Genomic DNA, 7850 nt, shown 5'->3' with positions numbered 1-7850 from the left:
AATTTCCGTAGTCAGTGTGCTGCTGAGAAAAGCCCTGCCCATTGCCTACCTTTGCGATTCAATAATTCAGTAATTGCTGACTTTTTTAGAGTCTTGACTAAAAGCCAGTTAAGACAAAACTATACGATTTTAATGTACTAGAACTAGATCAAATTCCGCAGCTTATGATTCATACGAATCAAATGACCATCTTTGCACACACCAGGATGAAGCGAAGTGTCCACGCATTGCATTTGTTTGCTTCGGATGCTCTGTCATTATGACAAAGTCGGATTTATCAGTGGAGATGGGAAATTGAGGAGCTTACTTTCACTCACCCATCTGGCCCTCAGAGATGCCTCCTTAACGTGGGCAATAGACAGACCACAGGCAAGGTCCAAATGCCGACTCTCCATAGGAAGCAGAAGCAATGAGTGTCGATAGTTAGTGAACACAGGAAGTCCTCCAGTCTCCAGCAATTCCACTTACCTTCACGGTGTTTTCACCTTTTTCTTATCTAAGTGGCTCTTGGCAACTAAATATTCTCTTTCTACTCAAGATAAGAAAAGCTGGGAATTCTTAACCTAATCATAATCTAGCACACACAAAACTGGGAGTTAACTGATTAAAAAATAACGCCCCTTGAAACTCAGATTTCACACTACTGCATAAGAAGTCTGGTGTGTTATGAGGGAATGTGGAAGGTTATTCCACTCAGATTCCAAGCAGAAAGTGACTTTTTCCAACTGGATTGGGGACGAGTGTGTTAGCAGACTGAGCTTGGGTCTGCTCACCCACCGCACAGCAAAGCCAATCCACTGACGCAGGAAACTACAGCATTTACTGCAGGGCCCCAAGCAAGGAGAACAGGCAGCTCAGAACTCCCTGACGTCTTTCAGGGAAAGGTTTTTAAAGGCAACATTTGGGATGAGGGTTGCAGCTCGTGGACTTTCTTCTGATTGGTTGGTGGTGAGGCAACAGGGTGATGTTTCAGGAAACTTAATCCTTTACCTTCTGGTTCCAACTAGTCTGGGGTCTAAGTGCTTGTGGCCAGCATGTAATCACTGCCCTCCAAGGGGGTGGGGTGGGGGGAGAATCTTAGTTTCTGCAGAACAGCTCAAAGATATGCATCATATTATTATGTATATCCCTTGAGGAGGAACTAGGTCTCTGTTTTATCACTGACCTGTAATCTAAGCTATTATTACTTTTCTTGCTTAACTGCTCTTCCTTTGTTTCTGCATCCCCTCACTTCCCTAATTAGTAACTGCTTGAGTCTGCTCTTTGGAACTCGGAAGGCCAAGGAGACTAAAGCCTTTCTTCCTACAAACAAGGAGCAGGGGTCACAGAGGGGCTTTTGTACCTGGGAAGGCCCCACAGGGTCCTGCTCAGTTTCAAGTGTGACATGTACCATTACACAGTGGAGGACGCTGTTATCACCAGAGAGAAGGAAGCTGCTCTAGAGGACACGGACTCAGCTGAAGGGACAAAGGCAGAGTTGTGGCCTCCGGTGAGCCATCACCTCACAGAACATCACAGAGGAAAGGAAAGCTTCCGAAGGAATCTGCCGGAAAAAACTCAGGACTTCAAGACTGCACTTGGAGCATGTATATAAGCAAAAACCTAAGAATTATCAGTGCTGAGGAAAAATGATAATAATGAGGAAAGAGGTAGTTGGCTTGGAAGAGAACAATCTGCAACACGAGGAAAAGATCCAGAGAGAACCACATTCGTTCCCCTTTGCTTAAGGGCTAATAACGCTTCTTAGTGAGGAGGAGCTATAGATTTGTATCAAATCCACCAGATGTTCTTTATAGTGTGTTGTGAGTAAATAATGGATATGACTTCCCTTACCAGCTTGGGTATCAAAAATGGCCATACAGCTCTTATTTTTTTTCGATGGGGCTTGTTTCTCCACACGTCCCTCTCAGTAGGAAGTCTAAGCCCCGTCCTGGGGGGGGGTTCTCTCTCTCCGGAGCTGTCCAAGCATCCAGTGTTGTCTTTCAAAGGAAGCCAGTCCAGCGGTCCCAGCGTTATTGCTCCCATGGCCCTGAGGGGCACCCACGTTCAGCAGTGTTATCCAAAGCTGTGAGGGTCAACTGTGAGGCTGACAAGATTCCACAATGCTGGAACCAGTACGAACCCACAACCCTTAGGCTCAGCACTGGTCAGATGGCACCAGGTCGGCCTGCCCGTCCCCGTGTGGTGCATCGCTTTGCTGCCCTTCCCAAGCAGTGAACTCCCATGGGTCTCCCAAATTTTAAAAGTCACTTAAGACCCTCAGCTCCCTCCCTCCCAGAAGGACGCTAACTCCTTATGCAAACAGCTTCACCTCCACCCCAGAGCTCTCCTTTTCCAGAGGACCTTTGTCAAGGTCAAAATGTCCCTCTGTGCCCTTCCCCCAAGCAATGGGTGTCTAGTTGCCTACCTTCGCATCTCTCAGAGGGGGTCCCTCAGCCACTCTGAAGCCTAAGAAGTTGCACCCTTGGGAGACTGTCTCTACCTATTGAAGAGGCAGGCAAAGTTAACTTCTTCAATTATTTGTCTGCATCAACAGAGCCTGCAAAATTACACATGGCAATCACATATTTGCTCCTCATTTCAGAGTATGGCTTCACTCACCCTTCACAAATTATTTCATCATCTTCCTTCAAGTATTTTAACATTCAGGCACCTATTTGAGGTTGATCCTTCCTAAGGAATACAGCTACTCTGGAGGCCTAGTATAGGGGAAGAAAAAATGGCTGTGAGGCATCTCGGGAGATTCTGCCTCAGAAAGTGATGTTCCTCTCTTGGTACCTGAGCACGTACTAATACAGGCATATGCTGCAGAGAGAAGCCCATGGCTGTACAGAGGGCCCTTGGTGGAGCCAATGGGCACAGGAATGACTGTCCTTGAAAAAGGGGGAAAGTGAGTGAGAAAAAAGAGAAGCAAGATGACCGTATTGGGCAGCCCTGCTCCAACAGCCCGGGCCTCTTGGCCACTGTGGTGCAAAGAGCCTATAAGTGATAGAGTAATAATAGGAAACCCTTATCCAGATAATTCGATGAGTGCTAAAATAATATAAACAGACATCTCAAGATTTAAGTAGTAAATCTTAAATAAAGACAAAGAAACTGAGGCCCAATGAGATTAAGTACACCAAGATTTAAGTAGTAAGAATAAAGACAAAGAAACTGAGGCCCAATGAGATTAAGTACACCAAGATTTAAGTAGTAAGAATAAAGAAAAAGAAACTGAGGCCAATGAGGTTAAGTATACGGACCAAGGTCACACATCTCCAGCAGGACTCAGATCCAACATTTAAGTCAATGTTTAAATGTTTCTGTCTGTGCCTTGAACCGCTATTACCCCCGCCCATCTGATCGCATGACAGGATGTGAGCACATAACCTGCAGTCAGTCACAGAACTTTGCCCAGAGAACAGCGTTACGAATACCACTTTGAATCATCCAAGGTATTGACCTGTATCAGCTACAGCTACTACTCTACAGCGGGTCTGGCTTCATTGAAATTCTCTGCTCCTTTTGGGATGTCTTCACAGCTTCTTTCACGTGTGCACCCACCCCAGGTACATTCTCTTCTCACATACCGCATTCTCCTGGGAAGCACTGTTTGTCTCCACTGGCTGAGTTGTTCTCTGGCCACAGTTCACCTGCAGGAGCTACTGCTACTCATCTTCCTGCTTCCCAGGGTGGTGGTGGAAATCAATACTGTTGGGGAAAGTTGGAAATATTCTAAAACAGTTCAAAATAAAAATAATTCTTCAGCAGATGCATAGGTTTGACCACACATATACTTGACACATTTTTCTTTCTGGTCAAAAAAAGAAAGTCTACCCTCAGCTAAATCAGAGGACAGAATTAAGAAACCCCAGAAATCAATTACATCATCCTATGTGACCAGTTTTTAAAAGGTGATTGATTGAGAAAGAAAGAAAAAAAAAAAAGCTTCTTCTGGCTTAAATGTTGTCTGCCTCCTTTGAGCCAATTCCCACAATAGAGTGATTATGATGATTCAAATATATTTAATACAAATGCATGAGATGATAAAAAACAATACAGACCAATTATCAGTAATCCAGAAATAAGAAAAGGTCTCCAAGGATAGTAGTGAAAATATGTGTTCTCTTGCCAAAGATGTAGAAGTTAGCAACGATGGACCCTCTAGTCTTCGCGATGGGGAGGGAGTCGGGTGTTGAGAACAGAGAAACGCGAGGCTGGAGCCCAAGGGTTGGAACTTCATTGAGAAATAATAGGTGTAATCCATGTCCATAAAATGTTTTCAAATACATAGTTTTGTGCAAGGACTAGCAGTAATAATGGCCCTGGCCTCTGTGAGATACACAGTTCCTTGGAGTTAACTGCTCACCTGTACTTGTCTCGCATAACAGAGTACCACTTAGGACATTTCTCACACTTACATAAATGAGAAAATCACCTCCTCGGTGCTCTAGAAGCATTAATTCCTCTTCCTGGGAAAACCAATTTCCCCACCAGAAGAACTGTATTCACATTTCTTTTCTGTGGACTTAGAAAATAAAGATCTGTGGAATTGTAGGTTTTCCTTAGCTGGTCCCAGTTCTTCCTAAACTGCTTCAAGTTTCTGGTTAGGTATGAAGGCTGAGCTTGACCACTGTAACTACTGAGCCTAAGAGTAAAGGCAAAATCCTCATAAACGACTTCATTAGACGTGCATCTGAATTTTTTAATAGGGCCCCAGACATATTTCTTGAATATTTGGACTTATGTCATTTGAAGATAATTTCTGAGCAGAAAAAAAAAGGGGGAAAGAAATCATGTTAATTATAAAGATTTTTTTTGTTTTAAGGTTATTTTATTCAAATGAGATTTGCTGAAAGCAGCATTTGTTAGGAAATTTATTTAATATGACTGAAATTTCAAGGAGTCAATTTTCATCCCAGTCTTGCGCTGTAAGAACATTGTAGATTTCTTTCATGCCATAAAGAAGCATCTTTATGTTATAAAAGATAAAATGTTTTTCATGCAATGTATAGACTTTATTATGCATTTTTTTAAAAAAAAAATCCCTTTGGGCCAGATTCTAATATAATTTCACAGGAAAATTCCTATTGAGGTTGACTAAATTCCAATGTAATTTGAAAGCAATTAAAGTTTATCAAAGGAAGTGTGCAGTAGAGTTATTCTGGAAATGAATCAGGCCCAAAAGGGAGTAAAACCAGCGTATCTAGGTCTCTGGAGCAGCTCTAAGAAATTTCTTAAATTTTATTGACTCACTAAACTACAGTGTCCCATTGGGTGGTGGAGGTGTAGAAGCGTTACAAGTCAGTCGTTTATGCAGATTCACTGAAGTTTCAGAAATTGAAAAGTTTCTCAAAACTCAATAGCGTCATTTCCAAGTGGGGATTCCTGTACAACCTGAAGTATAAAACTTCTAGTATACTTTATTAAAATGTAATCTAAGTCTGACACAACACAAAGTTTCCATTAAAAGCCTTTCTTCTATGTTGTTTTTATCTTTCTTAAAAAAAAAAAACACTGGTCTGAAGGGTCACGTGTCACCACCTCACTACCTGAGTGTCAGTTAAGAGTTTCACACAGAAGTAGCACAGGAAATACCTCTAAACAAAGGAAGGGAACATAGAAAAAAAGGAACAAAGGTTTCTGTGAGCTTATCTTTAGGAACTGCATTACATCATGGGTGTATAAGGCCTCATCTTTTACATAATACTCTATACTATGACCCAAATAATATTCTGTATTAAATAAAATATAGCTTGCTTTTTATCATATCAATATTTGCTATATTAATACATTCTAATAGAAGTGAATAGATTCTAAGGAAAATGAGGTTTATTGGGTGTCTATTCATGCATATGCCATCTTGAGGCTCAGTTTGTAGAGGTCAGATTTGAAAATCATTAATCAGCATATACTAACTGTTTTTAGTTAATTAAATAGAAAAATAAAATGGAGAAGTTTCAGAGTGATTAACTCAAAAAGTTAACTACTATCATTGTTATGCCAACTTCATTTTCATTTTAAGAAACTTTAAGTTATCCAAAAGCATGAGTCTACCCTTAATCACAATGATGATATTTGACACACAATTTTGAAAACATATGCTTACTCAAGTGAAAATTCCAAAAGGAATCTGATAGCCTGACATTTTGAGTAATGTGCCATCTTAGATGACAGAGCATTACACCCAGAATGGACATGTGAGAAGCTCCACAGACCTGCTTCCCAGTGCAGCTACCATACCTGATAGAATAAAAAGAAGAAGAAGAAATTTAAAGTGTCTGGAAATTTTCCCAAGGACATACAGCAAGTGGAGAAAGAACGTATTCAAGAAAAATCTCCTAAATCTCAATAAGATTATTTAGACTTTGAGCCATAAACACACTCACTCCAGTTTAGCATGATTAACCATCCATTCTAAGTGGGTAAGGCCAGGAAGATGGGGCTCCCACTTCCCTCAAATCCCAACCAAGGGATACATAAAAGGTTTACAGAGGCTAAATTCCAAGAGCTCATAAGCCCCCTTCTTCCACCCAGCCCCCACTCACAGAACAGACGTTCTACACCAGGTGCAGCAGGCTGAGAATATTAGGACCTTGATCACCTTCACCCTGGCTTATTCATAGGGTGGAAGTTTCAGTCTGGGAGAGGCAAGCCACAAAAACCAGAGGCTTCTGCCCCTACCCAGAACCCTGTCTGCAAAGCAGGAGTGTCACTCCACAAAAAGCAAACCACTGTCCCTACCCATAGCTCCTGAGCTGTGACTCACAGATTTTGCCTAGGGCAAGAGGCAGTTGACAAGAACAAAGAACACCAACTGTAATCACGTTAACATAAATCTGAAGTAGATTCTAATAAATTAACATGTATCAATATATGGTAAGCCCTAGAGCAACCACTAAGAAAATAAACTCCAAAGAAAGTTTTAAAAAATCATTAAAGCAATGGAAATAGTACACTGGAGAATAATAAAAGAAAAAAAAAGAAATAGTACACTGGAAAATAGTCACTTAATGCAAAAGAGAGCAATGAAGGAGGGACAGAGAAACAAACAAAAAAAGACACGAGACAGGTAGAAAACAAAAAGTAGAATGGCAGACATAAACCTAAATATATCGACAACATTAAATATAAATGGATTAAACAATCCAATCAAAAGGCAGAGATTGTCAGGCTAGATGGAAAAACAAGATCCAACTTTAAGCTGTCTACAGGAGACACACTTTAGATTTAAAGATCAAATAGGTTGAAAGTAAAATGATGGAAAAACACATATCACGCAACAGCAGCCATAAGAAAGCTGGAGTGCTATACTAATGTCTTAGAAAGTCTATTATAAAACAAAAATGTTGCTGGAGATAAAGAGAGACATTTTATAATGATAAAAGGATAACTCCATCAGAAAGATATAAAAATGATAAACATATATATCTAACAAGAGTCCCAAGGTACATGAAAAAAAAAAAAACTGACAGAACTGAAGCAAGAAATAGGTAATTCAACAATAATCGCTGGAGACTTCAATATCCTGTTTTCAATGATAGATAGAAATATGCAGAAGATCAACTAGACCTAATAGACATAGAACATCACACCAACAACAGCAGAATACACATTCTTCTTAAATACACATGGAACATTCTCCAGAATAAACCATATCTAGGCCATAAAACATGCCTCAATAAGTTTAAAGGAATTCAAATCACACAAAGTGTGTTACAATGAAAATTATAACTCAATTTCAGAAATTTGGGAATTCATAAATATGTAGAAATTAAGCAACACACTCCTAGAAAACCACTGGGTCAAAGAAGAAATCACAAGGCAAATTAGAAAATACTATGAGATGAAAGAAAACAAAAACATAA

This window comes from Balaenoptera musculus, chromosome 17, assembly GCF_009873245.2.
Source record: "Balaenoptera musculus isolate JJ_BM4_2016_0621 chromosome 17, mBalMus1.pri.v3, whole genome shotgun sequence".
NCBI lineage: Eukaryota > Metazoa > Chordata > Mammalia > Artiodactyla > Balaenopteridae > Balaenoptera > Balaenoptera musculus.
The sequence above is the reverse complement of the archived record's forward strand: the minus strand, read 5'-3'. Positions refer to the sequence as shown.